General features: G+C 44.8%; 1 pseudogene; it reads right to left on the bottom strand.

Moving 5' to 3' along the window:
- Positions 1-370: 370 nt before the first annotated feature.
- Positions 371-26649, bottom strand: part of LOC126492807 (polypyrimidine tract-binding protein 1-like) — a 105387-nt pseudogene continuing 79108 nt past the window's right edge.

Here is a 26649-nt window from a genome sequence, read left to right as displayed (position 1 = left end):
ACTGGGCCTCTGTGGCCCAAGCCATTTTCAGCCATGGCAACAGGGGTTAGAAAATATTAAAAAAAAAAAAAAAGGCAAATGATCTCTCTTTAATAAATAAATAAATAAACAAACTAACTAACTCTCTGGTTTGTAAAATCACTCCAGCTACTATTTGTTTATTTATTTATTTATTTATTTTTTCTGCGTAGCTTTGGGGCCTGTCCTGAACCAGCCCTTGTAGATCAGGCCGACCTCAAGTTCACAGAGATTCGCCTGCCTCTGCCTCCCGAGTACTGGGATTAAAGGTGTGTGCCACCACTGCCCGGCTCAGCTGCTTTTTAAAGTGGCTTTTCTGGAATGGTGGAAACTGTAACAGGCCCAGGGGCACCTAGACGGTGGACTTAGAAAAAGACACACGCAGGTGGTGTGGTCTCGCCCAGATCATGGTTGTTCAATCAGCGCGCCTGACTGCCTCCTCCTCAGAGCACATCTGGGTCAGCGCCATCTTGTGGTCCTTCTGGAAGAACTTGAAACCTTTGAAGACACTGCTTGTCGCTGGAGAAGAGGCTCTTTGCCTCATCCTCTGACACAGAGGGCGGGATATTGGAGAGGTGAAGGGTGACTGGGGGCGGGGAAGGTTCTGGAAGTTCTTGGAGCCTGGGCTTCTTGAAGCGAGGCAGCGGCGAACTGCCATAGTCCTTGGTCGGGCCGTGGTCCTCCTGTCCCTCACGAGGCAACTGGATGCTCTGACACTTTTACAGTGTGATGCGCACTGATTCCCTGCAGCTGTGCCTGTCCATCAGCGGCTCATGGTCAGCTGAGCCTGGCTGCCCTCCACCAACTGAACACGTGCATTCTCCTTGTGGAGGGGAATCTTCACCCGCTGCACATTACCATAGACACCAGAGAGAAAAGGGAGGCTTTGGGGTATGACAATCTCAAGGTTCAAGTTGCTGACCAGAAGGATGAAATTCCTGGCACCTACCAAGCCTGGGATAGCAATGAGTCCAGCCATGGCAGCTGCAGCACCAGAAGGTACAGCGCAGGGGAGGGCAGGGTAGCGCTCTGTGGACATTAGGAACAGAGAGACCTGAGGGAAGGCAAAGGTGGGAGGGAACCTGGCTCTTGCATGCCAAGAGGCTGACATTGCGCTGAGCATACCAAATGCTGCAGCCATGGTCTGATCCAGCGAAGGCTGACTGTCCCCAGAGGGCAGGTGAAGCCGAGTATGATCTCTGCTCTTGTCATTGTTGTATTTGACGTTGAGATTGGAGACGTCAATGTGCAGAGCACAGCAGGCGTTGTAGAGGTACTGACCATCCAGGGACCTTGGTATGCTGGGCACTCCCGGTCTGCATGCTGCAGCCTTGCCTGGAGCTGGTTGTTCTTGGTGAATGTGAAGATCTTCGAGACTGTGCCGAACTTAGAGCGGATCTGTACAGCATGTCCAGGGTCACTGGGCAGAAGAAGTTTTCCACAATGAGCATGCGCAACAGGCTTTGCCAGCCATTGCCATTCCAGCACCCACGGCAGCCCGATTTCCGGGTTACACAGAGTTCACGGCCTACAGGGCTACCTGGATGCATGACTGGTTGGTCAAGCTGTGGGTTTTGAGCTCCTTGTGGGGCCGTCCATGCAGCATGGGTGCCACGGTCGTGTGGTAGTTGACCATGGTGTTGGCAGCCTCCTCTGTGTTCATTTCAATGAAGGCTCCGGTTTGCAAACTGGGCCTCTTCACAGCATGACCCTAGAATCAGAAAAGTAATAGCAGAGGGCTGGGTTCAGTCAGCAGACTGCTTGCCTTGCAGTCATGAGGACTTGAGCTCAGTCTTCCAAACTGTACCTTTAAAAGGCCAGGTATATACTGCACACTTCTAACCCGAGCAAGGGGAGGAGTTACAGGAGGGTCCCAGGACTGAGTGAACAGCCACTATAGTTTACCTGGTGAGTTCCAGGCATAGACATAGACTTCGTATTTAAAAAAAAAAAAAAAAAAAAGAAAGAAAGAAAGAAAGAAAGAAAATGTGAGTGACTGAAAGATTCATGGCAGCGCAACCCTGGCTGGTCCCCTGGCGAGAGAGAGAAAGAGAGATGAGACAAGCGGGAAGGGGAGGGAGGGAAGGAGGGAGAAGGAGAGAGGGAGAGGAGAGAGAGAGAGAGAGAGAGAGAGAGAGAGAGAGAGAGAGAGAGAGAACAAATACAAGATCAATCATTTTGCCGAGGTGGGAGGGAGGAGTTTGGGGGTGGGTGGAGCTTGTCTCTTTAAGGGACAGGGAAGACCAGGATAATAATAACAATGACCCTGAGAAATGACAGCTGCCATCCTCTGTCCTCCAAGCAGGCATGAATATATTGTGCACCTGCATGCATGCATACGAGCACACACTCCCGCAGAGAAAGAAACAGACAGACAGAGATAGAGAAAGAGAAAGAAAATTAATTCCTCTTTGCAAAAATACTGGTTCCCAGCATGACTGTGGAATGGGTATACACTTCCTCCTTTGGTTACCCAATGCTTTGTTCTAGAAAGAATTTTCTCGTGTCTTTGGGGACACTGACATGAAAAATTCATGTATAGTTTAGTTTATGCAGCAAGCAGCTTCCTAAAAACTTTGTGTGAATCACATTTTTAAAAAAAAAAATTGAGTCCCATTTCCCTACTGACTGTGGCTATCTGCTCGTGGTCGCTTTCCCTTCCTCCATGATTTATCTCCAATTGGCAGCAGCAAACTATAACCCTAGCTTCACAGCTCTATCCATCCCAAGAGGCTCATCAATCAATCATCAGAATTTCCATTCAGAGCCTATTATTTGTAAGACAGTGTTGATGGTCTGTAAAGAGAATAGGGAATACACCAGAGGCACCAGGGGACGCTGCTATCTGAATCCTCTACAAAACCGTGTGAATAGCCACACTCCGACTTATCTCGTCTGTAATTCAGATTTTTCCTCTCTCAGGTTTCTCCCAAAGAGGTATCTGTGTGTGCTGAGCAGGCTATCTAAGTTACCATAGAAATAGAAAGGCATAAAAGGATATTTAGAAATGTAAGGACATCTATAAATCCTCACTAACAGCAAGTGATTGTTGGGAGCAATGGCTGAAACTATCATAGTATGTTCTGAGTTGGGAGGAGGCTCAAATAACACACCAGTCTTCTGCTCAAGGCAAAACAAGAGCAAACTAAGAAAAAGTTAATAATATCCTATAAAAACAAGTCTGGAAAGACAATTCCATTTTCTGTGACAGGAGATGAATTCATATCACTGAAGGACCTCCAAGTCAATCTCTAGTATCTCTGTGGTGTGACTTTCTCCCGGCCCGCTCGTGGTGTTTTCTGTGGCATCACACTGGTGGTGTGACCTACTTCAACAGCAGGAGAAGCTTCAGAAGGAAGTATCTATGATTTGTTGACTTCTCGTTGTCATCTGGACAGTCAGGGGATTCTGGGCCTCTCTCAGAAGCCTAAGTACCTAAGGGTAAATACTGGAAACAGCCAAGACAGCATACTTGAGATTTGTTGTGTGTTTGCAAACACCAGAAATGAACTCACACTACCTTAATAACGACAAGAGAATAAAAGTTTACAGTGAAAAATATTTAAGATTTTAATCTGTGGAGTTCAAGAGCAAAGAAAAATAGTCCCAGAAGGCTTAGAGGCGGCAGGGAGGTTTTCCTCTGGACCCTGATCATACCAGCCTCTTAGCTGCCTTTTTATTAGGGCATCTGTACCCCTGTGCTTCCTCCAATACCTGCCCTTTCTGCTGCCCACCACGTGGACACCAAGAGCCTCAAAGTCTACTGTTTAACCTCAAGATGCCTGGGGAGGTGCTGACGCTCTCTTGGTCCCATTCCAAACTCCTAAGAAAAGCTTGAGTTTTAGCACAGTTTGTCGCAGATGGCTGCCATTTATCCAGTAATTAGCTGAGGCTGGGGGTGGATTCTGCTCCACCAGCTCAGAGTGTCATTACGAAATGGCATCAACCACATAAGTTAAAAAGTATTACTCAGAAATGCTACCAAAAAGGTAAGTGAAGGATGGGACCCCTCCTCACTTCCTCCACGTGTCCTCACACAGCCTCCCCATGCATGAACATAGAGAAAGAGAGACAGCAAACCCACTCATGTCTTCTATTATAATATCACCAACATGCCCTGCCCTCATGATTTCAGCTGAACCTTCTGATGAGCAGGAGAGTCAGCCAGGAGCCAGGGACTGGGTCCAAACTGCTCCCTGATAGTGGTGTAGAGTGGATGAAGTAGTGCCCCTGGCTTTAACAGTGGCTCCCAAAAAGACGTGTTCAGATCCTAATTTCAGTATCTGTACATATGACCTTTTTGGAAACAAGTCTTTGTGGATTAATCAATTAAAGATGTCTAGAAAAGATCAAACTAGATTTAAGGTGACCCCAGAATTTGATGGCTAGTGTCCTTATGAAAGAAAGGAGAGGGCGGTGAGGAAATGGCTGAGTAGATGTTTTCACCTTGCAAGCATGAATACCTGATTTGGGGCCTCAAAATCCACATTTAAAAACAGCTTGGCCTTGTGTCCCCATCTTACAGTCCCAGTACTGAGGAGGCAGAAACAGGCGGATCCCCATGGCCCACTGGCCAACCAGCTCTATCTGGTTTTCAGGTCAATGAGAAACTCAATGTCAAAAAAATAAGCTGGCCAGCATGTGACAGTCAACATTGTCCTCCAGCCTTCACACACACACACACACACACACACACACACACACACACACACACGAGCACACATGTGTACCTGCACATGCAAGCACACACACAGAGGGGGGAAGAGAGAGGAAAGGAGGGGACGGGAGGGATGACACGCAGAGCACAGAAGGAAACAGTCCACATAAGAATGGATATGGAGACCAATGTCACTCAGCTACAAAGGAAAGACAACCAAGGGCTGCCACAGGCTCCTGAAGCCAGGAGAAAAGGGAAAAGCCTTCCTTCAGAGCCTCCAGAACAAATCAGTGCTGCAGATACTTCTTCACAACCATAAGAGAATAAACTTCTGTTGTCACATGGTCATATATTATGACAACCTGGGAAACTAATGGAGGTGGTGACTGATTCTACCTCGAAGGTCATCTGGCTCAATTAGCAGTGATTCTCAAGAACACTCTATTGAAAACTAAGATCATTCCAACTCCATAGAGAAAAGTGCAGCCATCAATTAGCGCTGTCTGATGTGGGCATAAATGGAGATGACAGCAAACTAGTCATGTTTTTCTCTATTTAACCCAGCATTCTCACAGTGCTCAGTACTAAAATAGATGAAACCCAGGCATTGTGGCACAGACTCAGAAGTCTGAGGCACTGAATCACAAGTTCAAGGCTTATCTGGACTACATAAAAAGTTTCAGGCTAGCCTGGGCTTCAGAGCAAGACTTGGTCTAAGCCTAAAAGAAAAAAACAAAGATGGATACTGAGGGCACCTGTCCCCTGCAATCTTAATGCCTCAAGCCTATTAACTCAGGATTCCAAATATGGTCTACCTGATCTTTCTTCTGAATAAAGCCCAGCTTGGTTACAGTTACTCTGACTTTAACCTGCCTTTGAGGACAGTAGCCTGCATTCTCCTCTAGCCTCCTACGCGTGAGCTCTCTGTCTCTCTCTCTCTCTGTCTCTCTCTGTCTCTGTCTCTCTCCACACACACACACACACACACACACACACACGCACACACACTACAGAAAGGAGAGAGATGACACTGACACACACAACACAGAGTGAAGCAGACCAGGATAGAGGTTTATAAAGAAATGATAACCAAAACAAAACCAAACCATGCAGAGAAAGGAGAGCACTATGGGGGCTGGAGAGACAGCACTGGCTGCTCTTGCAGAAGATCCAGCGTCAGTTCCCAGTACCCACATGAGGCTCGCAGCATTCATACATCCTGATTCATGGGATCTGATGCTCTCTTCTGACTTATACGGATATTAGGCATGCACCTGGTTCACATATTACATACGGGCAAAACATTCACACAGATAAAATTAATTAATTAATTAATTTCTTAAAAAGAGAAATACAGAGTGGGAGCCAGGCCAGAGAGTCTGCTTGTTATCAAATTCAGTAGTGCTGAAGGAACAGAGTGAATCAGTCGCCTTTACTGCATGTAAGCACATGGACTTCTCTTGTATGTGATTTGTATGCATGTGCATGTGTGTATATCTGGGAGTACGCTTGTGGAGGTCAGAGGCCAATGTTAGGGATCTTCTTCAATTACTCTCCACTGCTTCCTTGAGGTTTTTTTGCTTGTTTGTTTATTTTTGTTTTTAAGCATAATGACCACTTACTAAAATTTAAAAGGAAAACCCTAGAGCAGGCAACTGTAAACCTCTCAGCTTTGAACACATAGCTTACATATATATCATATGTATATATATATATCATACACATACTATGCATATATCATATGCATATATATCATACACATATTATGCATATATATCATCTGCATATATACCATACACATACTATGCATCATATACATGTGTATATGCACATGCATATACATCGTGCACAGATACATCATTATCATATACATATACAATTGCCAAAGATCTATTGGCAACAGAAGGCTGCTGGGGGGAAAGTTAACTTTTTTCTCTCCCTCCAACTTCAGAAAACCCATTCCTGTAACATTGTCTCTAGAAGGAGCACTGTAAGAATGTCCAGCCAGGGGGTCTATTTCTCCTTCCTTTTGTTCATTCAACTTCTTTCACTCTGAGAGTTTTAGACTGCACTCTCTTTGGGGCCACCATCCCTATCCTTTCTTCATTAGTTAGGTCAACTTGGACTTCAGGGTTCAGTATTTTTAACAATATCTTTGTCCATACCTTAAGCTCTCTGAGCCATCTTTTGCTTTCTCTTCCCACCATTCAGATGAAACTGAAGCCTAGGAAAGTTCAGCCCTGGTGCCTTTTTCATTCCTCTGTCCAAGCAGAAAAGGACAACCCAGGCACCTGATATGCTCTGATGCACACCTTCAAGGGAGCCCACCTCAGCTAAGTAATCCCAGCCCATCATTCTGTGTTAGTTTTTTCCCAAAGTGTTACTTTTCTCTCACTCTGTCTCTGCCACGACGACACTCCTCGCTCATCAGATGATCCTGCCTCCTACATCCGAGAGAAAACAGATGCTACTAGAGAAGAAATACCCACACGCAAACCCACACACCCTGCTGCAATGGAGCCCATCCATCTTGTCCTCTTTTCCTCCCACATGGGATGGGGGCTCACACAACTCTCCCTGCATCTGCTTTTTAGGTCTCACCCACACAAGCTCTTGCTCTCGTTTCTCCTTTTCTTCTGCTGTTCATGACCCTGCTCTGGCTCGAAGCACCTACCCACTTCCCGCTGAGCCTGCCTAGCCACACTGAACCTCCTCCACACACTTTTCAGTCAAGAAGGAGAGTCATTTCTTTACTTATGTCAGTTCTCAGCCCTGGGATCCGAGTCTGACACCCATCATTCCACCTATGCAGCCTCGCTGGCTTCTTTGAGGATATTGCATGGTTACTTTCACCATAGTGGATCTTTCCATAGACTCGATTCTGGCCTTTCTTCCTTCATTTGGTTTTCAGGTTCAAAGAATCCTGAAATTTTTTTTCCTAAATGCAAATCTAATCACATGCTCAATTCAATAAAATACCTGACAAAAGCCACTTATGAAATGAAGGGTTTACTTGGGTTACAATCCAAGGTAGGAAAGGCATGTCAGGAGCCAGAAGCATCTTAATGTATTATATCCCTAGTTAGGAAACAGAAAGATGAATCTTAGATTTCTCTTTTTGATTCAGTCTAGGACACCAACCTATGGAACAGTGGTGTCTACACAGAGAAGAAATGTCAATAGTTCAACAGTGTAAAGATGAAATGTTTCTCCCTCATGGTAGATTTTATGATAATCTTATTGAGTGTATCGTTATATTTAAAAAGTGAATGGCATAATCTTATCAAATTTGAGTTAGATGCAAGAATAAAAAAAGTCAGTAAAAAAAAAAGAAATGACTATGGCTAACTATGACCTGTAATGCTGTAGACACAGAATCCATTGTGGAAAAAAAAAACTGAGCTAAAGGAGAGGATAGAGAGGGTTTAGGGAGACCAGGCAGTCAGTGATGTGCAAACAAGATCTGAGTTTAGTCTCCAGCACCTACATAAAACAGCCATGAGCAGATGTGCCTATAAACCCAAACAAGGGGAGGTGGAGACAGATGAGTCCCTAGATCTTAGTGGTCAAACAGCCAAGCCTAATTGGAGAGTTCTAGGATCCAACCAAAGACCCTCAAAAACACAAGGTGTATGACTCCTAAAGAATTTCACATGAGATTGATCTCTGGTGTACACACACACACACACACACACACACACACTCACCAGTGAAGCGAGCAGAAGGCAGCTGGGGTACAGAGGATGAACCTCCAGAATGCAGGGGAAGAGAATGAAAACTTTTATTGTGCTAGTAGTGTGTGTTCCCAGTAGGATCCTCAGCCCTGCCTCCTTCCAGCTAATGACTTTTAAGAGCCACCCAGAACATGAACACTTCTCCTTGGCAGCAGATGGCAGCAGTAATAAGCCTCAGTGGCGTGCTAAACACTGACAGGTGGCCCAGAAATAGGCTCCACTCCCCCATTAAAAAGACAACTTGTCTCACAGATACAGCAAACGGATGGGAACCACACAGAGACATGTCTTTTTCAATGAGGTACAAATATTCCTACGTGACTTCTGATAACTTCCCCTGTAACCCCAGAGACATGCTTCTACCACTGAAGGACTTCCATGGAGCTGCCCTGAGGTCCCACTGAATCATCAGCTTAGCTTCTAACCCTGGACCATAGGTGTTGGTTCCATGGAGATCAGAGAGCCACAGATGGTCCATCCTCTCTGGGTCACATCTCTTTAGTTGGCTCCCTTCCTCAGCACACCTGTCTTTGAACTTCCACCGTTTCCTAACAACCAATAAACATCTGTGTGTCCCCACCAACACCCCATGATACATGAAGTTTGTGAAGAAAAGTTCCATATATTACTCAACGTTGCTTTCCTCCAATGTCCAGTAAAATGCCTGGGACCCTATAGGAGGTTTGGCAGAATGGAAAGAGCAAGCCTTAAGAACACTTGGATTTGAGTCTTTCCATCCACATCATCTTACCCAGTGTGTTCATGCCTCTGGATTTCATTCTTCAGGTGTAAAGGCATACACCTGCTTGTAGAGTATAAGGATAAAAATTATTTTTGAAATGCACATACTTCCCAGTACAATTCCAAACATGCAGTAGGAGTCTGCATGGATTGAGCAGCTTCTGGGGACTAACCCTGCACCCCAGGTGTGATGCTCAGTTTTGATTTTCAGTTTGACACAACCTAGAATCACTCTCTAAGCCTAGTTGGCCTATGTGCACTACTGTGGGGTATTTTCTGGTTGTTAATTATTGTAAGAAGACCCAGAACACTGTGGGCAGTGCCAATACTAGGATGGCGTATAATGGTGAACTATATAAGAATGAAGAAAGCTTAAAAAAATGCCAGCATGGACACCAATCTCTCCTCTCTCTCTCTTTCTCTCTCTCTCTCTCTCTCTCTCTCTCTCTCTCTCTCTCTCTCTCTCTCTCTCTCTCTCTCTCTCTCTCTCTCTCTCACACACACACACACACACACACACACACACACACACTGTATATGTGATGTGACTAGCTGTTTTGAGTTCCTGTCCGGCCTTCCCTTTAGTGACCTCCTTTTTCTAGTCGCTTTTTCTCAGAGTATTTTACCACAGCAACAGAAAGAAAACCACCATCACAGCTTGGTGGAGAAGCGGATAGCCAGCTGGGAGGCTGTGCATGTGGAGAGACAAAGGCCAGATGGGAAACCTCTGCATCTTTCTCTAAATTGTCTGTGAAATTACAAAAAGAGAACACAGACACACAGACGAGAGCTTAAAAAGAGAGAAATTACCATCCTGTTCCCAAGAGATAAAGCATCCCAAGAAATGTACAGAAAAAAAGAAGAGCAAGGACTCGAGATGAAAGGCCGATAAGTCTAGGGATGGCACTTCATGCAGACGTGCCCAAGGCACTCGGCTTGAGGTAAGTGGGAGCCCCAGGAATGCTCTGATCTTTTGTCTAAGAAGCTGTCATTTCTGCACCTCCTGTGCACCTACACACTCCCAGCCACCCTTTCCACTCTTGCCCACTGCTCTGGAACGCTATGTATGAGCTGCCTTCCAGGGACTTACACAGGGCAGGGAGCTCTACGCTGAGAAAAAGGAAGCAACTGTTGATTGCCCAGCTGTCATGGAGACATCACTGGAGCAAGAGGAGCAGCATATCAGTCAGGCGTGGGGCCTGTACTGGAGTGTTGCCTGCTTTGGTCTTGTGCATGGAGAGCCCTGGTAGGCTGCCATTCTCCAGTTAACTGTGCCTGATGCCCGTTCCCATATGAGCAGTGCTAATTAGACACAGTTGAAGTTGGGAGATAGTATAGACAGTGCCTAGAGGAAATAGTGGGTAGGTATGACTTAAATGCACTGCATTCATGCATAAAATTACAAGGAATAAATACAGTTTAAAATTTAAGGGAGAAGTAGCATCAACTACCATAGAAAAGAAAGCCATTGACACCAGTGTTCATGAATTGAGAAAGTTCAGGGCTTACGTAGGAACCAGGCTCTCCTCGATGTGTGCAGTGGGTGTCAAAGTGGGTGTGCTAGAACAGAGTCCTGTGCATTTAATGTTTGGTGGCTACTTCTAATCAATCATCAGTTCCTTTTACCTCCAGAATTTGAAATCTCTAAGCAAATGTCTGCTAACTCTGGGCTGAGAGGGACAAGGAAAAATGGTTTCTCCAGCACAGTCTCTGCTGGTGTGCGTGTTCTCTCTGAGGTGCCTCTTGTATTCAGTATCTGTTATTATTCTGGTGTAGCCACTCGGGCAGATACTCCGAAGAAGAGAGGCATAAATACAGAAATAAATTGCACTCACGTCTAGGATGTGCATCATTGCTGTTTAACTCACAAGACCAGACACACAGAAGAGAAATGAGGCACTGGGAAGAGCCAGCTCCCATTGGGAGGAGACTGTGACTCCCTGCCACCCTTTACTTTTTTCTTCCTGGTGGAGGACAGGTGAAAAATAAAATGTTTCCACATGCAAAATGCTTGCCCTTGTAACAACTCAAGAGAAGTTCACAGGCCAGAGTTGGGAAGGTCAATGGTCCTTGGCCCTGTCCTGTCAAAGATCCATGGGTGAAACCTGGAGTGGACACAGCTCCTCCTACTCATATCTGATAATGTAAGTGACTGAAGCCCCATTCATCCCCATATTCGGAACAGAAAACTGAAGCTGGGGGCTCAGAGGGTAAAAGTGTTTGTTATAGAAGCATGAGGACCTACATTAGACTCTCCAGAACCCATATAAGAGCCAGTAGTGTATTGGGAATTATTTCCAGAAGGTGGAAATAGGGGAATCCTGGAATTTTCAGAACAACTACTTAGTGAGTGCAGACCAAAGAAGAAAAGCAAAACCTGATTCAGAAAAATAGAAGGTGGGGCCTGACTCCCAAAGTTATTCTGTGACTTCTGCACAAGAAACACGGAATGTGCATGCACGCACGCGCACACACACTGACACACGTGATTTGAAAAGCAGCTATCTATTTCCTTCAAACTAGAACTCCACTATTCATAAATTATCATTCTTTTCTTACTTCACTCTGAAACACAGCACTGCCAAGCTGTTCTCAATGATCAAGGGATCCAGACAAAAGGAACAGAGGCAAGGCAATGTCCCAAAATAGAAATTAAATCCATTTATCCTTATTCCCACAACATAGGGAGCATGCTGAACGCATACCTGTGCTTATACACAGAAAAATGGATAAGAAAGCAAAGATTGCTTCTAGCACTCTCTGCCTCTCTTTCACAGGCCTCATAGAGCCTCTGTTCCCTCTCCTCTGTTGCCAGGGTCCCAGGAGCTCTTTCCTACTTTGGGGGAGGGCCATGACACACGAATAATTCAGCAAAGGCAGCAGGCTTCCATTACACTTTGTGGGCAAGCCTCAGGCAGAAACCACAAGACAAGGCAAAAGACTTAAAGTAGGAAAAAAGGCACTGACAATGAAGCAAGGGATACTGGGTATCCCCCCCCCCAAAAAAAAAACCACCTAGGTGCCATAGTTCACTGGTATCATGCATTTACATTAGGGTGTGGGCTCAGGAAGCAAGTAGTAGAGCCAGTGATTGTTTTAGAGATGAGGTTTCTCCCCAAAATGATAAGGCACCCTTCCCTCAAGACTCCACACCAATGTGACTGTTACCAGTCTTCCAGGTTCTTTCCCCTGACCCACTTCAGTGATGAACTAAACTTCTAATAGTCAGCGTACAGGGTATAGAATCTCTTCAGAATCTGTCCTTTTCAAACTCTATGCTACCAACTAGGGCATCTAATAACTGTACTTTGGGATCTTTTTACTCTCAACTGGTTCAAGTGGAGAGAATAAGCAGCCATGGAGGGGTGAGCCCTAAATGAAACACCTATATCACACACTGACTTCCTAAGACTCAGCGACCATCACAAAAGAAATGCTTGGAAGGCATGGAAGAGTCAGATCAGAGGTTGGAGAAGACAACTTCAAAAGTGTCTTCTGGACATTGCAGGACTGCTGCAGACACAAACCAACAGCTGCCGTGGTTTTCTGCAGGAGATCAAGCCAACCAAATTCCAGGACAGCTATGGGAGGGATTCATGTCCTCACCTCTAGCCAGGGAGCTATGGCCAGTTGAGGGCTTCTAGGAGAGAAAGTGGGGATCCTTAAAGGATGTGGCCTCTAGTAATTGATCCAGTGGTCCAGTATTAGGGTCAACACACATGCACAGATGGGCAGTACTAATTGGATTTAGTGGATTATGAAAAATATAAAAGAAGTTATGAAGCTGGAAAAGTGTGTGATGAGGGACTCTGGGAGGAACTGGGGAGAAGGAAGGGAAGAGTAGAGATGAACAAAATATATTGAATATATGTATGAAATGCTCAATAAGTGAAAACACATGAAAAGTAGTAACATCAAAGTGGCATCATATGAGGCTGAGAAGACATCTCCCTGGACAAGAGTATTTACTGAAGAAGTATAAAGACCTAAGTTCAAATCCCCAGTACTCATAAAAAGCACAGTGTGGCTGCCTATGACTGTAACCTAGCACAGTCAAAGTAGAAGGAGCCAGAATGACCCCAGGACTTACTGGATGCCAACCGAGCTCTAGATCTAGTCTAGAGACTCTGACTCAAGAAAATAAAGAAGAGAGTAATGGAACCGTGTGCCCAGTGTCCTCCTCTGGCTTCTGCACATGTGACTATCACACACACACTTTGATACACAGGCATACATGACACACATATGCATGTGCCATGTATGCACAATTACATCATATGCACAAATATAACCAAAAGCACACATGCCTTTGAAATTGCATGCATAGTTCTACTGCTCAACAAAATGTGCTTGTGCCATAGTCTTCCCTTGTTAGGGTCTCACATTCCATGACGTCAGTGACTGACAATCAAGTACAGTCCAAAGCTTATAACACTGGTCTTGACTTCTTTAAGAGAAAGGCTGTAGCACACAATATCTAAAATTACCATCCCAAGATAAGGAGGCAGTCCTCAAAAGACAGTCAAATACATTAGTTTCCCTCCCCCACATCCATTGAAGACACACTTAAAGACTTGCACCCCTAAGAAAGCCTGAAACAAGAGGCAGTTGGTACCAAACCCTCTATATTACTTGGCATAAGCACTATGACGCTGTGTCAAACCAAAACAACTAAGTGACTGTTAGCCAAGCTTCTGTTGCTGTGACAACCAAACCAAGACAGACTTTACAGGTAGGAAAGCTTTGTATTTGCTCACGGTTTCAGCCCCCAGTCCTTGGCCTGCTGCCTGTGCCTATTCAGTGTAGTGTGCAGACAACGGATGCAGGGGTGATTCGTGTCCTTCAAGGCCGAAGGCAATCACGTGAGTTTGCCACACCATTCAGAATTATGCTCTTTTTAAAACTTAGCTCTTTATTTCTGGGATTCTCCATGTGATATTTCAGACCTCACTTGCCTGTGAGTGACTGAAATCGTTCACTAAGGACTAGAGAGGGGATAACTATGCAGCTATAGTGCCTCAAACTTCAGGAAACGTTAGGTCTCTAGAATTGGGTCACACTCAGGAAGCAACAGAACGTAGTTGTCTCTGGGGCTGAAGAAACAGCCCAGTGGTTAACAGGGAGCATTGCTCTTGCAGAAGACCCAAGTTGCCTTCCTGATACCCACATTTGATGGCTCAAAACCACTCCAGCTTAAAGGTATCCAGCGCCCTCTTCTGGTCTCCAGGAGCACTGCACTCACATGTGCATAACCTATACTCAGATATATACATAATTAAAATTAACTTTTAATCTTTAAAATCTTTTTAAAAAATAATAATAACCTGGCCTCTGAAAAAGCATGCATGTAGATGCTAGTATGTAATTCTTTATTGCCCCACTCATTCCTGGAGATCTAGCAGACCTGTGGATGAAGTGCACCCCACAACCAGAGTCACAGTGTAATCCAAAGGACGGAGTGAATATAACACTGAAGCAGGGTGACTGCCAAAAGTAGTTGTTAGAGACACAGGTAGAAGGCAGACCTATGGTAGAGAGAGTCATGACCGTGCTTGGCACATGGGAGGAAAAGCCAGGATGAGTAGAGGAGCCTGAACAGCAACCACTAAAGTGGACTTGGTACCTGGTGAGTACAAGCAGACATCCAGACGAGTCTCTTGGGCTCATTTTTAGACCCAGAGATGCCAGGACTGAGAAAGAGCCCCACTTCACCGTGGAATAGAAGCTAAACAGAGTGGACTGTGTCACCACCTAGAGCAAGACAGAAAGAGCACAGTGTAAGTGAAAAGGAAGTCGATACTAGTACCCATGAATGCCAGCAGCATGAATTGACACTGGGCAGCACACACAAGGAAAAGAGGCTCCTCAGTTAGCAGAGGACAGAAGAGCTCCAAGCACACATGGCTACTGCCCAGAGCCTTTGATCACATCAAGGATTTCCGCAAGGTCTTTGCTCCCTGTCTGTCCTGAGGCAATACCAAAAGACGAATCTAAAGACTTAGTGACTTGTAAACAGAAAGGGCCCAAAAGCCCTGCCTCCTTCCTCTGCTCCTCCAGATATTAGAACCGCAAAGCTCCAATGTAATGAAAATCATACATTACATTAAAATTGCCACTATGTATAATTTTAAATTTCCTAGTAGCCACATTATAAAAACTAAAAGGAAACTGGCAAAACTAACTTTAATATATATTTTAGCCTAATGTCTTCCCAATGCAATCATTTTAACATCTTGTAAATATAAAAAGTTACTGAGATATTTTATGTATTTTCCCATTCTAAGCATTTGAAATGTGGTGTATATTTCGCAATAATAGAACATCTAAAATCAGATGAGATTGCACACACCTCCAATCCTAACATTCAGGAGGTTAAGGCTGAGGAACAACAAGTTCAAGGCAAGCCTGGGTTATGTAACAAGACCTTGTCTCAAAAAATAGAATAGAATAAATCTTAGTCCTGACAACAACATTCTGTGTGGCAGCAGATGGCAGCCAGATTGGATAGCACAGATAGAAAGAAAGAATATTGCCTTCTGGTGGCCTGGATTTGAACATTTTTTTTTAATTGAAAAAAATTTCTGCCTCCTCCCCGCCTCCCATTTTCCCCCCTTCCCCCCCCTCCTCTCCCCCGCCCCCTCTCCTCTCCTCCTCCCGCCACTCCTCTCCCCCTCCCTCTCCAGTCTGAGGAGCAGTCAGGGTTCCCTGCCCTGTGGGAAGTCCAAGGTCCTCCCCCCTCCATCCAGGTCTAGGAAGGTGAGCATCCAAACAGGCTAGGCTCCCACAAAGCCAGTTCATGCAGTAGGATCAAAACCCAGTGCCATTGTCCTTGGCTTTTCATCAGCCCTCATTGTCCGCCATGTTCAGAGAGTCCGGTTTTATCCCATGCTTTTTCAGTCCCAGTCCAGCTGGCCTTGGTGAGCTCTCAATAGATCAGCCCCACTGTCTCAGTGGGTGGATGCATCCCTCGTAGTCCTGACTTCCTTGCTCATGTTCTCCCTCCTTCTGCTCCTCATTTGGACTTGGGAGCTCAGTCCGATGCTCCAATGTGGGTCTCTATCTCTATCTCCATCCATCACCAGATGAAGGTTCTATGGTGATATGCAAGATATTCATCAGTATGGCTATAGGATCGGGCCGTTTCAGGTTCCGTCTCCTCAGCTGCCCAAGGAACTAACTGGGGACATCGCCCTGGGCACCTGGGAGCACCAAATCTCTTGCCAACCCTAAGATGGCTCCCTTAATTAGGATATATACTTCCCTGCTCCCATATCCACCCTTCCTTTATCCCAACCATCCAATTCCCCCAAACTCCCCCATCTTCCCCTTCTCACTTTTCTCTCCCCATTTCCCCTTAACCCCTTCCCTCCCCTCCCCCAAGTTCCCAATTTTTGCCCGGCAATCTTGTCTACTTCCAATATCCAGGAGGATGACTACATGTTTTTCTTTGGGTTCACCTTCTTATTTAGCTTCTCTAGGATCACAAATTATAGGCTCAATGTCCTTTATTTATGGCTAGAAACCAATCATGAGTGAGTACATCCCATTTTCATCTTTTTGGGTCTGGATTTGAACATTTTTAACAAGAGTGTGAATTAGTTTTCCTGCCACTGTGACCAAACATTGGACAGGAAACAACTCTAGGAAGAAAGGACAGCCCTTAATGGTACAGAAAGCTGGGCAGCAGGAGTACTAGGCTGCTGGTCACATTGCATCACACTCAGGAAGCAGAGAGCAAAGAGGAAGTAGTGACCTACCTTTTCCAATGAAGCTCTTCCTACTGAAGTTTCACAACTCTCCGAAGTGATCCACCAGCCAAGTTCAAGTGTTTGAGCATATGAGCCCATGGAGACATTCACCTTCCAACCACAATCGTCTCCATTGCATGGGCAGGGGAGGGTCACAGAACTTCACAACTCATTTATGATGGAGTTAGGGAGGTGGCTCACCCTCTGAAGTATTTGTCTTGCAAGAGCCAGCACAAGACCTGAGTTCAATCCCCAGGGGCCACATTTCAAAATAAAAGCTAGTTTAGCAGCACATACTTGTAATCTTAGTTTGGGGAAGAAGTAAGCTCTTTGGATTCCTCTCCACCCAGCCAGCCTACCTGGCAAGATCCAGAACAATGAGAGACCTTGTCTCAAAAGGATGGATAGCTACCGGAAAACAACACCAGAGGATGGCCTCTAGGATCTAGTCATACATGCACACATGTATGTGCAAACCCATGTGCACACAAGCACACACCCACTCATTCATGTAAAGAAACTGTGACAGAAGAGAAGAGAGTTTATCTCCGCCCTCTTGCAAATTGAAGGGTCCTTATTTGATTTGTCTTTTAATTGTAACCTTTATTTTTAGTCAAAATAATTCCACTCCCTGGTGACTTTAAGAATCCCAAAGTCTGGGAAATGAAAGTTGGCAGACACAATACTGAAGGGTCCTCAAGAGTGTTTGCTGGATGCCCCATCCACCTGGGACATGCACTAAGAAGACACTGTGGGCCCAGCTTCATGTGACCATGGCAGACCCAGAGAGTCTCCTAGTGCTTTGGGTTCCCAGAGTAGGAGGAGATTTTTCTGCCAAAGAATCAGCCAGAAGTCTGCCTCAATCTCTGGGGATTATGCAGTACACATAGGGACACAACATAAATTCATGTTCTCTTTTTTGGGTGGCAGACACAATACTCATGAGTAATAGTTGGCTATTTCCTGTTGCTGTAGCTAACCCTATGATCAAAATCAGTTTAAGGAAGAAAGGTAATTTGGGGCTTATGGGTCCAGGGGGATAGAGCGCATCATGACAGGAAAGGTGGGCGACAGACAGTGGGGTCAGGAAGCCAGCTGATCATATCTTCTCTGCGCCTTTGCCCTCTACCGTCACCAGCTGAGAACCTTTCTCTTCCACCCATCTCCCCTGGCTCCACAATAAGCTCTAAGTGCGCTTAGATTCTGAGATTCTTACTACCCAAGTCATCACTAAAATGAAAAACGCAAGCTAATCAACTTACAAAGGTTTGTTTCAGCTCAGTTTTGGAGGTCTAGTCCATGACTAGGCAGGTGTGTAGCTCAGTGCTTCCGGTGAGTACAGTGGTAGAGAATATGTATGAGAGTCAACTGCTCCTATCATGACCAGAATTGTGGGGTGAATGTGAAATGCCCCCCATGAGCTCATGGCTTTTAACACTTAGTCTACGGCTGGTGACACTGTTTGAGAAGGCTGTGGAACCATTAGGAGGTGGAGGCTCCTAAAGTGGGTTACTAGAGGAGGGCTCGATGTTTTAAAACAGAGTCCTAGCTCCTGTTTCTCTCTGCTTCTCGACGGTGGTGTCATATGAGCATCTGTCTGCCTTCCCCCATCTTGATGTACACTACCCTTGAATTGCAAACCTAAATAAAGTCTTTCTCTTTTAAGTTGCTTTTTGTCATAACAATGAGAAAAGTAGCTAATACAACCAGTATGCAACACACACACACACACACACACATATTTATATATTGAGAGATAGAGAGATAGAGAGAGAGAGAGAGAGAGAGAGAGAGAGAGAGAGAGCAGCCTTCTGCAATCCCCTTCAAGAACATCCCCCACGTAGTAAATATGAGCCTCTTGTTTCTAAAGTCCACACCACTTCACTTCTGTATAGCATCACCCTGGGAGCCAAAACTTTAATATTAACACATGGTCTTCAGGGGACATTCAACATCCAAACTATAACACTTTCACATCTGTTATTGGGGAAACAGACAAATCAAAGTCACCTTTCTGGAGGATAGGCATTTCTCAGGGATTGATGGGCTGCCATTCCTCTGGTGTGACTGAGATAAAGGAATGTGTTGCAGTATAAGCCCGGAAGCATTGTAGACATTTTCTTCTTCATCCTCTTCCCAATGTAGATGTATGGGACAAGCGTCCTTGTGAGGAAAATCAAGCAAAGATTGCTTTGATTCTGGCCTTCCTGTGTTCTCTACCAACAGGTTAGCAAGGCAAAGCAGGGAGAAAAGACATAAAGGCCAACATGTGACTCACACATAACCCTGTGAATGCCGTCTGCTCGGTGAAGATAACAGCGCACCTCACCCTCTTGGACAGAGAAAAGGGTTTTGTCACTTGACAAATTAGCCCTAATTATGAAAGAATGTAATGGATGGGAGAAGGAACTCAAGGCTCCACCCTTTGGGGGAGGATGTCTAATGGTTACTGGAGAGGAAGACCCAGTTTCTTTATTGACATGGTCACTGTTAAGTCACCTCTGCTCCTGTACAGAATCACGCACCCATGATCCTCTAAGAGACATTAATTAAACCCACTGGCTCTCTCTCTTCTCCTCCTCCCAACAAATGTTTAAACAAGTTGGGAAAGGAGAAAGGATCAGTGAGGGGGGGATAAGAGTGGGGGAAAGGGGATAAATATGATCAAAATACTTTATAAACATATATGAAATGTCATACTGAAACCCATCATTGTATACAATTAGTTGTTAGAAATAAAAAATTTCTCCAAAGAGGCAGAGTGGAACACAACCTCTGCCTGCTCTGCGGCTTCCAACGCCTTTCATAAGCAGGGTCTCCAGAGGCACATCTCTAGCCCCCGCCCCCCAGTCACCCCAGATCCCATCTGATCTCCGGCTGTCTCACTTTCATCCTCGCCAACCAGTAGCTCCGAGTGAAACTCTTATACATGCTTGACCTTCTCTCTTCCTCTCATCCCACACCCCAAACATCAAACATACAGTAGGTAAGTCATGAGCAGACTGAGTTCATTCTCAAACGGCCACCTGCCCAAGTACCCATGTGTCAGACTAAACAGGTATTTTAAGTCCTCTCTTTGCTGTTGTTATAATCAAAAGTAACCATTTCACTGACTTTGAAAGAGGATAACAGTGTTCACCTTATTAATGTGGGCACTTAACTGACAATCCCCAGGGCCCAGAACTCTTGCTAGAAGGAGTGAGTTCTCTGCCAGCTGAGCTACATAGTGAGTTCAAGACCAGCTCTGCCGTGTGTAGGAAACACTGTCCCAAAAACAAAAATAAAAAACAGTTACTCGGAAGGGCCTGTCCTCCTTTTCTGATTCTACTCCCTGGGGACATCCCTAACCTTCCATAGAGGGAGACAACAAGCTCAGCATCTCTCTCTCTCTCTCTCTCTCTCTCTCTCTCTCTCTCTCTCTCTCACACACACACACACACACACACACACACACACACACACGACATCTATCTACTCTCTCCCATAAGACAGAGGAAATGCTGACGTAAAATATCTCACCCTCGGAAAATATAATAAATGTATACATGGATTTGTTGTGGTGAGGATCAAAGGCGTGTTTGGCATAGTGACCTCCAGGGAACAGAGTAGGAAACGGGCATCTCGCCTTCCATTGCTCTCCACTGCACATGGCTCAGCTTCTCCAGCCTGTGAAACACACTCAGTAACAAAGAGTCCACGTGGATCATATTTTACCCTGGATCTTCTGGGATTTTTAAAAGAGCTCAATATGTATTAACTTCATTAAAAATAAAATAAGCCAAGTCTGTAGTAAAGTGCATCTTCATCCTTCATCTTTCTCCTTCTTATTTCCTTCCCATCCAAGGAATGTAAAACACTTTCAAAGGTGTCCTAAGGCACAGGAGCTCCAGAGAGACAGATGGCCTAAGTGAGGGACCGGGAGCTCTGGACAAGAGACAAGGAAACAGCAGTGGGTGGTACCCCAGGTAGTAAGCTGCAGGGAGACAGACAGCTGCCAGCTTCTGTACCATCCTTTCTTAAAACTACTTGTCAAAATAGAACAATTCATTAATCAGCCCTTTGACCAGTAAAATGTCACCCTACTTTGGTTCTAGTGTGAGGAAATCACCCATGACACTTCAAAAACTCCATGTACATAAATATTTATGTAACTTTCTTAAAGAACAAAAATAATTGACAATGTCTCCAATTGCATCAATTGCTAATAATCATGTAAACTGGGACATATCTAGTGAGTAGAGCTAAATCTATAATGATGTTAGATAAAATTTAGTTGAAACGTGATAACCACATTAAATATTTATTTTAATATAAATAGATACTAAGATATCAACTTTTAAAAAATTAAAGGTTTTAATTAGATTTTTGCTTGTTTATCTTGTGTCAGGGTCAGGAGGGGAACGAGTGCCATGGGACACGTGAGGGTCAGAGGACAGCTTTCAAGGGGATTTTCCTCCTCTTATGATGTGGATCTAAAGAATCAAACCCAGGCAGTCCGACTTCACAATGGCAGGTAACTTTACTCATTGAGCCAATGCGTCAGCCCAAAAATCTTTCAATGCCGAGGAAATGGTCAAATAAATTTAGATACAGTAGAACATGAATAGGTGCCCTAACTCTAGGATTCCTTCATCTTTTACTGACCTGCTCAGCGCTGTGCGTTAGGTGGTGTCTTTGGGCTTCATACTATCTGCTGATCTGAAGAAAATATACAAAGGGAACCACAAGGTCCCCTGTGGGACCACATGATAAAAACAGAGAATTGATGCTTACTGTTGTCCTTTGCCATACACACACATACACATATATGCATGTGCACACACACACACAAATAACCAAGTGTAATTTTAAAAATTAATAAGGAAAATACCAACAGTATGGTCAATTCTTCAGACATCAACCCACTCGAGCTGTTGGGCGAAGTTTGGAGAGGCAGAAGCTAAGGTGCACAGAAATGAGCGTTCCCGCTCGCTTCTCTCTAAGGCTGTGTGGAAATGAGCTCTCCCGCTTGTCTCTGTGGGTGAAACCTGGTGTCACTTTCCTGAAAGCAATTTGGAAGCTCGAATCAAATATCTGCACGCTGCCATCACTGTGACCTGGAATCTGCCCCTATGCAAATTTATCCTAGCAAAATAATGAATGGGCACAGAAGCATATTCTCTGACAGTTAGAGATATTTATCAAAGTCCTGTGTCTAATGATAAAATGCAGAGGACAACTCCCACACCTAATAATAGCAATTTTGATAAATAAATTGTGACATGTGATATGATGGGCTCTAGCCAAAAATCTGAAACGAGGCTACGGGGGCTTCTTGGCTCTAAAGTATGTTCATGATATATTAGCAAGTGACAAAAGGCAATTTGGCAGGCAAGATACCTAGCATGATTCCATCTTTTTATTTACTGAAAGAGAAAAAAAAAAGCATTTGGAAAAACTGCCTGCAAAATTGCTAACAGTCCTTAACTCTTGGGGGCTTGTTACAGGTAACTGTTCATTAACTTCTTAATACCACATACATTTTATTCTAAGTTTTTATGTTTCTTAAGATAGGTGTTAAATATACAGATAAGATGACTTATAAAAATAATAAATTATATTACTTCAAGTGCTGTAAATATGGATTGATATTTGTAACTGTTATTTTATTTTAACCGACTCAAAACTTTGTGTATCTATGGAGTACAGTGTGATTTTCTCTGAATCTGCTTACACGCAATGATCAAGCGGGATAATTAAGACCTCTCTTAGCCTGAACATTAGTTGGCTCCTTGTAGTAAGAACAATCTTCTCATATGGCTCCTTTGAAATATGCACTGTTATTAACTGCAATCACCCTACTGTGTAGTAAAGATGCCTCGTTTTTCTACTTCAGCAATACAGAAGATCTTTAGGTACAATTTCTCTGGTAACTGAAAAGTAAGTAAAATTATCAGTTTCTATAAAGGTAGTTAATTCTTGCTGGAGAACGGAGAGACATTTTCTTCAGTGGTGTAGCCACTGGCAAGGTTCCCGCCACTCCTATAAATAAATCCTCACCCCTGTAAACAGCCCTAATGAAACTCACTGGATCACTAGAGGAAAGTGGAGGATGATATATGATAAGTGTTGTTAGTCTAATGGTATCTCTGGGGCTAGCAGTCTTACCGCCCAGGCTCTAAAATGAACCAACAGGCTAGAGCTTCTCCCTGCTGGCACTAATGGCCTACAGGAAGCCATTACTCTCCAGGAACCAGCTCAGTCATCCAGTGAATATCTACTGCAGTGGCAGGCTTGGCACACAGTCCATTTACAACAGAGTTTGAGGAAGGAAAATAAAAGTAATGTTCATTTGTTTCATTACAACAATTTAATAGGAACAATCATCCAAAAAATGGAAAATGTCAAGAGGGTTATTAAAGCCCTTCAGCAGGAACCATGTGTCTAGACGCAAATATTAAATGTGAACAATCTGGAGGAAGGAATACAGAAGGATGCACCTCTTGCAACAGGCTCAGGACGCAGTCACCCAGCGTGGCCTCCAGTTTCTGGTGGACAAAGAGGAGCCTTGGCAGGTCTTCGAAACAGCAATGTCCTAGATCAGGAACAATGCTAGGGCCCAGAGAATCAGAAGTGACTAGATACATACCCTCAGTGACAGTTAATATTGACTGGCAACATGACAGTATCCAGAATCACCAGGACACAGACGCCTGGATGCATCTGTAAGGGACTTTGTAGATTAACTTAATTTAGGTGGGACTGTTCGCCTGAACTCTTGAAAGCATCATGCTATGGCCTGGGGTCTTGAACTAAATAAAAAGGAGCAACAGAGCTAAGCCTCAGCAGTCAGCATCACTCCCTGCTTTCTGGCTGAGGATACAATGTGAGCAGCTCCTCACGCTTCCGGGACATCCCAAACCTGATGAACCCTGATGAACCGTATCCTCAAACTGTGGGTCAAAACAAAGCTTCCTCCCGAGGTTGCCTTTGTTGGGTATGCTGTTGCAGCAATGAGGGAAGCAACTAATGCACTCTCCCCGTTCTTACAGATCTCACAAACCCACAAAAGAAAGGCAGGGCCTGGGAAGATGGCTCATTGTGTAAGAACGCTGCTGCCAAGCAGAAGGACCTGAATTCAAAGCCCCAGCATTTGAGTAAAAGCCAGGCACGGTCTTGTGTATATAACACCAGAATTAGAGGACAAAGAGAGACGGCTCCTGCGAGCCAGCTTAGCTGACGTGTCATGTCTCAAGTTCCGTGAAAGACTCCATCTCCTCTGGCTTCTGCATGTGCATGCATGGGCACAAACACCACGTGGGCATACAACACCAACAGAGAGAGACAGAGAAACACAGGCAGAGCATAACCTCACAGGTTCCTACATGGGAGTATCCGCTCTATGCAGGTAGAGTTGCTTCACATAGCAGCAAAAGTGTGATTAAAGGGCCTAGAGAATGAGCATGCTGTGTCCAAGGACTTCGCAGTGTTCTTCCTTTCAAATGCCTTGCGGGAGGAGGGCTCTGAGGATAGGCGGGTGTCAGCGTGAGTTTTAAATCAAACTGCTACATATTCAGATTTTATTCCACACTCAAGAAGTAGCCCCTCCATCAGCTGGACCTTAAAGTTGTATTTGAGAAAATACAACTGGAGACCTTCCATTCACCCTCTCTGAAACTACCCATGTACCCAGTACAATACATCCCAGGAAATGTATTGTAACAATATCGATTGTCAACTTGAGAGGAAACAAAATCTCCTGAAATACAAAGTCACCAACCAGTATGTCCATGAGAGATTTTCGTCATCTCAGCCAGCCCCACCCTCATGGCTGGGGTCCAGATTACATAAAAGGAGAAAGCCAGATAAGCATGACTGTTGTCTTCCTTATGACTATAGGACAATGTGACCAGCTGTCCCCTGCTGCTACCCCCATGACGTCATATATTCCCCCTTACGTTGCTTCTTAGCATATGTTTTATTACAGCACTGGAGAAGTAAACACTACACTGCTGACCGTGAGTGCAATGGCTTCCCAATGAACCACGCCTGAAATGTTACATTAGAAAATACCAGCCACCAGCGAGCGGAAGGGACGCTGCTCTGTTGGGGTTTGAATGGCTCCTACAGCTGAACACTGGTCTCAGGTTGGTGGCACTGTTTGTGTAGATTAGGAGGTTTGGCCTTACTGGAGAAGTATGTCACTACAGGCAGGCTTTGGGGGTTGAAAATAATGTGCGCCATTTCTGGTTCAGTCTCTCTGCTTCTTTCTTTGTTATTGAAATGTGACTTCTCAGCTATCAGCTCCCAGCTAGAGCCACCATGCCTGACCCCTGATGCCATGTTGTCCCCGTCAGTATGGACTCTAACCCCCTGGAACCATAAGCCAAAATAAACTCTTTCACCTATGCGTTGCTTTGGTCATGGTGTCTTATCACAGCTACAGAGAAGTAATGCATGCCCCATGAATCCACCCTGGTCTGATCTCCCTCTTACTTCTCAGTAAGATGTAAAAGAACAGAAAGTCTGGTTCTTATTCCTAATTCTGCACTCTTAGTTCTAATTTGCAATTTGTTTCAAGGTCTTTGCCTCTACTTCAATTAAATCTTTGCAACAAAATAATTATCTGGCAATTTTCCGGTGGAAAAGACCAAAATAAGCCCCATTCTCCCTGGGTCCCAGGGATGTGTGTTCCCCACAGACTGGGGAACCTGGGTGCTCAGGGAAATGTCTGTGAGCGGTCTGTGTCACTGTGAATGGAATTAACCCTCCTAGACATGAAGGGGCCCTGAGAGATTGAAGGAAGGAGAAATGGGGTCTAAAGAAAGTCGAAGTGGGGGAAGCAGGTGCCACCATGGAGATTCAGGCAGGAGCATCAGGGAGGAAAGGAATAATGATTAACACAACTGCCAATTTGAAAATCTAAATTACCATGGAGACAAGATTCTGGGAATGTCTGTGCGGGAGTTCCTAGATTAGGATAATTAAAATGAGAAACCTGTTCTCGCTGTGTGCAGCACCATCCCATACACAGAGGTCTTGGGCTGAATAAAAAGGGAAATTCATCTCTGTCTCCTGACTAGATGTTATGTGACCAATCACCTCACCTCTTCTGCCTTGATGCATTATAACCCAAAAAGCAGAGAGAAAGGTAACTAGTTAGATACCTCCTGTCTTTCAGTAGAACATCATTGATATCAGTTGTTCCAGGCAGAAAGCAGGCCTGGCCTCCGCACCATGCCAGCTCAGGACACCACCATGAGGGCACAAGAGCATGGTGAATGTGCTTCTCCATCGAACAACTAACTTTCGTGCTTGATGCCACAGACTGCGGAGGTTTCCAGGTAGACAATGCCATCACAAGCGGGGTTTTCTGATGTAGAGGGAAGAGGAGGAGAAACTGCAGACCCTGTGTGAACAAGCCTCACCCTCTCTGGGTTTCAACCTCCTCCTGACAAAGAGAGAGAATGGTAGCCTTTTCTTCACTCACGAAAACCATGAAAAGATCAAAAGGAACATCCTGCCATGTCCTTTCCCTCCTCTCACACCCTGCCCCTCACAAGGGTGATGGCAGAGCTTGAACAGCCTTTATATCACCAGGAAGGTTAGCTCAAGATAAGCACAGTGCGCCCTGGTCCATATAAGGCCAGCAGGTATCTGTAGCTGCTGTGAGGTTGGGTTTCATCTCTGCGGTTCTAGACATTCCTGGTACTCCAGGGATGTGCTCTACCGCTGAGCTGTATCCCTATTCTTATTATTTTTTATCTTGAAA

This window comes from Alexandromys fortis, unplaced genomic scaffold (assembly GCF_014885135.2).
Source record: "Alexandromys fortis isolate MF-2015 unplaced genomic scaffold, M_Fortis_MF-2015_v1.1 scaffold_236, whole genome shotgun sequence".
NCBI lineage: Eukaryota > Metazoa > Chordata > Mammalia > Rodentia > Cricetidae > Alexandromys > Alexandromys fortis.
This window is presented reverse-complemented; position numbering and strand designations above follow the sequence as displayed.